The sequence below is a fragment of the Beta vulgaris genome, chromosome 6 (genome assembly GCF_026745355.1).
Source record: "Beta vulgaris subsp. vulgaris cultivar EL10 chromosome 6, EL10.2, whole genome shotgun sequence".
In the NCBI taxonomy this organism is placed as follows: Eukaryota; Viridiplantae; Streptophyta; class Magnoliopsida; order Caryophyllales; family Amaranthaceae; genus Beta; species Beta vulgaris.
This window is the reverse complement of record NC_079207.1, coordinates 63,000,008-63,005,841: the sequence shown is the minus strand read 5'-3', so window position 1 is coordinate 63,005,841 and position 5,834 is coordinate 63,000,008. Positions and strand designations below refer to the sequence as shown.

The following is a 5,834-nucleotide window of genomic DNA, read 5'->3' as shown; positions in this document are numbered from 1 at the left end:
TGATTGCATTGTTAGGGAAGCTATTGATTGATCGAAAGAAATCCTTAGTATTATTAGGGCGCGTCTATCCTATGAGTTATTTATTAGTTAATTAAGGGAAAAGGGATTGTTTGCGGCATTAATTCGTATTAGTGGGGATACTTAAACCTAGATGTCTTTAGTCTTTGATTCATTCTTGATAATTTCATTTGCTTTAGTCACTTAGATTAGTTCATCATCACTTATTTGGATCACTTGCTTAGTATTAATTAGAGTCAATTTAACTACTTTGAATCAGTTAGTCTCTTGGGATTCGATCCTTACTTGCCCGACTACATTAGTTAGGAGGAATAGTTAGGTTATTTTTGTTAGGTACGCGATAAGCCTTTCAAATTTTGGCGCCGTTGCCGGGGACTAACGGTATTTAAATTAGTTATTTTTGATTTTATTTTTGCTAAGTTTTTTTTTTTAGTTTGCTGCTTCGGCTATCATTTCTTGTTTATTTGATCTTTTGTTTTTAGTTCTTTCTTTGTTGCATGCAAACTCGACGTAGAGGTCCACAGAATTTGATTCCTCTAGATCTTGAAATCGAAGCCACTGCACGCAAGCAAGGAAGTACAAAGAGACGAATTAAGAATAAGAAGAAAGCAATGGGTGAAGAAGCAACTAAAACTCTTTGGGAGTACGGTGTACCAGATACTACAACTGGTGCATTATCGAGCATTGTTCGACCAGCCGTCAATGCTGCAAATTTTGAACTTAAGCCTCAATTCATCCAGTTCATCTCCAACGATTCATTTGCAGGGTTACCCAATGAATGCCCTGTGAGTCACATTGCTAGTTTCTTGGAGAAATGCGACACAGTGAAAATCAACAGTGTGAGTGAGGATGCTATTCGACTACGCCTTTTTCCTTTCTCTCTTCGAGATAGAGCAAAGAGTGGTTGAGAGATGAAGGTGTTGGAACGTTTGATACATGGGGGAAACTTGCCAAAGCATTCTTGGTGAAGTTTTTGGGGCAAGAAAAGACCGCGAAGCTGAGGAACGAGTTAGCAACCTTTGAGCAACATGACGACGAATCATTGTATGAAGCATGGAGAAGGTTTCTACGTTTGCAAAGACAATGTCCTCATCACGGGATTCCTGAATGGATGTTGATACAGACTTTCTACAATGGTTTGACACATGAGTTTCGTATCTACATTGATGCTGCTTCAGGAGGTTCCCTTATGACTAAGAACCCAACCGAAGCAAAGGAGTTGATTGAGAAGATGGCGGCCAATGACAACTACCATCCAAATGGTCGCAATCGTGCTAAGAAGGGAGGTAAATATGATGTTGATGCGCTAACCACTTTAACTAATACTGTGCAGGCACTATCTCACAAGTTTGATCGACTCCAAGCTGGTTCATCTATGATGGTCTCATGTCAGATGTGTGGAGTCCAAGGACATGCTGCTACTGAATGTCAAATCAACAAATGGATGACAATTGAGCAAGCCAATGCTCTTTATAATTCCAATCCAAAGCGGCCATATGATCCTTATTCTAACACATACAATGAGGGATGGAAGCACAATCCTGCATTTTCATACAAGAACACTCAAGCACAACTCAATCCACCTCCTCCACCTCGCAACAATTTTAATGCACCACCAGGTTTTCAAGCTAGAGCACCATTCAATCCTCATGTCAATCAAGTGTTAATCAGCAACCTCCTCCGATTCAACAGAAAAGCAACTTGGAGATTATGATGGAGAACCTTTTAGCCCAACAAACTAACTTCATGGCTCAACAGGGTAAGCAAAATGAGAAGACTGATCACACAATTCAACAAATTCAAGCACAGAACAAGCTCTTAGAAAGTCAAATAAGCCAACTTGCACATCAAGTGGGCCAATCTTCAAAAGCTCCAGGTCATTTTCCTGGTAATACTGAACAACCATCTAAGGGCCATATCAATGCTGTGATTTTGAGAAATGGAAAAGAGCTACAAGATCATCCTTTGAAGGAGCCATCAAAAAGAACTGTGGAAGAGATGGTCCAACTGAGAAAGCGGTGGAAAACGAGATTATTGAAGAAGAGAAGAAGGAACCTACTCCTACCCCTATTCGGCCATACACGCCACCAGTTCCATTTCCACAAAGGTTAGCCCATGCAAAATTAGAGAAGAAATATGGGAAATTCCTTGATATACTGAAGAAGCTGCATATAAACATACCATTCTTGGATGCTATCTCTGAGATGCCTCTTATGCAAAATTTCTGAAAGACATGCTCTCAAACAAGCGAAAGATCGAGGAGAATGCAACTGTTTCACTTACAGCAGAATGTAGTGCTATATTGCAGAATAACTTCCTAAGAAACTAGGAGATCCGGGTAGCTACTCTATTCCTGTGAAGCTTGGAGATATTGAAATAAAAAAGCACTTTGTGATCTTGGGGCAAGTGTTAGTCTAATGCCTTTGTCTATTTGCAAGAAGCTCCAAATGGGTGAACCAAAACCTACACGCATCTCTTTACAATTAGCTGATAGAACTGTAAAGTATCCACTTGGTATCCTTGAAGATGTTCCTCTCCGTGTTGGGAAGTTTTTCATTCCATGTGACTTTGTAGTAATGGAGATGGAGGAGGATGCGCAGGTTCCTATCATTCTTGGGAGACCTTTCCTGGCCACTGCTGGAGCCATCATTGACATGAAGAATGGAAAGATTACCTTTGAAGTGGGTGATGAGAAGATGGAGTACAATCTCACAAACTCCATGGGGGCTCCTTCGTTTGGGGAGACTATCTATAGGGTGGATGCTCTAGATGAGGCGATTGAGGTAAAAGCTTCTAGTCTACAACTTGATGATTCACTGCAAACTGTTCTCATGGGAGTTGCCGATGAAGAGGATTGGGAAACTAAGGCGTACAAGAGGCTCTTAGAGGAATCACATTCATTACCTAATGATGAGTCTATCAAAGAGGTGTTGACACACGAGGAATCTAAGGAGAGTACTACGCCTCCTGAGGTAGAATTAAAACCCCTTCCCCCTTCTTTAAAATATGCATACTTGGGTCCCAATGAGACTTATCCAGTTATTGTCAATGCTATGCTCGAGGACATGCAAATTGAGCAACTGCTCACCATTTTGAGAAAATATAAAAATGTTATAGGGTACAGCATTGATGATATCAAGGGGATTAACCCTTCATTTTGTATGCATAAGATCATTCTTGAGGACGATCATGCTTCATCTATTGAATCTCAAAGACGGCTTAATCCAAACATGATGGAGGTAGTTCGAAAAGAGGTTCTAAAATTGCTTGATGCTGGTATAATCTACCCTATATCTGATAGTAAGTGGGTTAGCCCAGTACAAGTTGTTCCAAAGAAAGGAGGTATGACCGTTGTTAAGAATGATAAGGGAGAAGAGATTTCTACTAGAACTGTGACAGGGTGGCGCATGTGTATAGACTATAGGAAATTGAATAAGGCCACTCGAAAAGATCACTTTCCTCTCCCTTTCATTGACCTGATGTTGGACAGGTTGGCGAAACATTCATTTTTCTGTTTACTGGATGGATATTCAGGTTTTTCAAATTCCAATCCATCCAAGTGATCAAGAAAAGACCACTTTCACTTGTCCTATGGCACCTTTGCATATCGAAGGATGCCATTTGGATTATGTAACGCTCCTGCCACCTTTCAAAGGTGTATGATGGCAATTTTCTCAGGTCTGATTGAGAATAGTATGGAGGTTTTTATGGATGATTTCTCTGTCTACGGAACATCTTTTGATGTTTGTCTTGAAAACTTGACAAAGGTGCTTCGTAGATGCCAAGAAGTCAATCTTATTCTCAACTGGGAAAAGTGCCATTTTATGGTACAACAAGGAGTTGTTTTGGGTCATGTTGTGTCTCATAGGGGCGTTGAAGTCGACAGAGCTAAGATAGATGTCATTGAGCGATTGCCACCCCCTACTTCTGTGAAAGCGGTGAGGAGTTTTCTTGGTCATGCGGGGTTTTATCGCCGTTCATCAAGGATTTCTCTAAAATCGCTCGACCTCTCACTGAGCTCCTAGGCAAAGATGTTCCCTTTGTTTTCACTGATGCTTGTCTTGAAGCTTTCAACAGGTTAAAACAATCTCTCATATCTGCACCTATCATACAACACCAGACTGGAATCTACCATTTGAGATTATGTGCGACGCCAGTGATTATGCTATTGGTGCGGTATTGGGCCAACGAAAAGATGGCAAACTCCATGCCATCTACTACACAAGCAAGACTCTGGACTCGGCCCAGATGAACTATGCTACTACTGAGAAGGAGTTATTGGCCGTGGTATATTCTATGGAGAAGTTTCGATCCTATCTGGTTGGGTCGAAGTGATAGTTCATACGGATCACGCAGCATTGAAATATTTGATGAGTAAAAAGGATGCCAAGCCTCGTTTGATTCGCTGGATTCTCTTGCTGCAAGAATTTGACTTGGAGATAAAGGACAAGAAGGGAGCAGAAAACGTTGTTGCGGATCACCTTTCTCGACTTGTCCTTGATGATGATGAGATGAATGAAAGGCCTCCCCATTGATGATTCGTTTCCAGACGACCACTTGTTTGCTCTTTCTACCAAGGAGTTCCCTTGGTATGCTGATATAGCAACTATTTGGCTAGTGGTACTGTCCTCATGGTTATTCCTCACAACAGAAGAAGAAATTCTTTCACGAGCGAAAAAGTATTTTTGGGATGACCCTTTTCTCTACAAGGGATGCGCGGATGGTGTCATTAGAAGGTGCATTCCAGAAGCTGAGGTAGGCCTTATAATTTCTCATTGTCACGATTCTCCATGTGGAGGACATGCTAAAACTGCTAAGACTGCTGCAAAGATTCTTCAGTGTGGGTTCTATTGGCCAACTCTATTCAAGGATGTTCATACCTATGTCCAGTCTTGTGACCGTTGTCAAAGGACTGGGAATATCTCTAGGAGGAACGAAATGCCTCTAAACAACATTCTTGAGGTCGAATTGTTTGATGTATGGGGCGTCGATTTCATGGGTCCTTTCCCTTCATCTTATGGGAATCAGTATATTCTAGTTGCTGTTGACTATGTCTCCAAGTGGGTTGAGGCTATTGCTACTCCTACTAATGATGCTCGATGGTTCAAAAGTTCTTTAAGAAGACTATTTTCCCTAGATTTGGAGTACCACGAGTATTGATAAGCGATGGAGGTAAACATTTTGTCGAAAAAAGTTTGAAGCTATGTTGAAGAAATATGGAGTACATCATCGAGTGGGACTCTCATATCACCCACAAACTAGTGGCCAAGTGGAGATTTCAAATCGCGAAATCAAAACTATCTTAGAGAAGACAGTTGCGAGATCCAGGAAGGATTGGTCTATAAAACTCGATGATGCACTTTGGGCATACAGAACTGCATTCAAAACACCATCGGCACAACTCCGTATAGGCTCGTATATGGAAAAGCATGTCATCTCCCCGTTGAATTAGAGCATCGCGCATTTTGGGCGATTAAGAATCTCAATTTTGATTTGCGAGCGGCAGGCGAGCAGAGATTATTACAGCTAAATGAGTTAGAAGAGCTGCGCCTCGAAGCCTATGAAAGCTCACGATTGTACAAAGAACGCACGAAAAGGTGGCATGACAAGAATATAATGCGGCGAGAATTTCATGCAGGAGAGTTGGTTTTACTGTTCAATTCTCGATTGAAGCTATTTCCTGGCAAACTTCGCTCAAGATGGTCTGGTCCTTTTAAAATCCTTCACGTTTTCCCGTATGGCTCGGTTGAGATTTGGAGTGAAGCAACTGGCTCATTTAAGATTAATGGACAACGTCTTAAGCACTATCGAGAAGG

At 41.4% G+C, this 5,834-nt stretch overlaps 1 non-coding gene across 1 annotated transcript; it reads right to left on the bottom strand.

The window, feature by feature from the left end:
* Positions 1–1,012: 1,012 nt before the first annotated feature.
* On the bottom strand, positions 1,013–1,119 carry LOC125499200 (small nucleolar RNA R71). The gene has a single exon (XR_007275917.1). It is a non-coding gene; the product is annotated as a small nucleolar RNA R71 (small nucleolar RNA).
* Between the last annotated feature and the right edge of the window lie 4,715 nt (positions 1,120–5,834).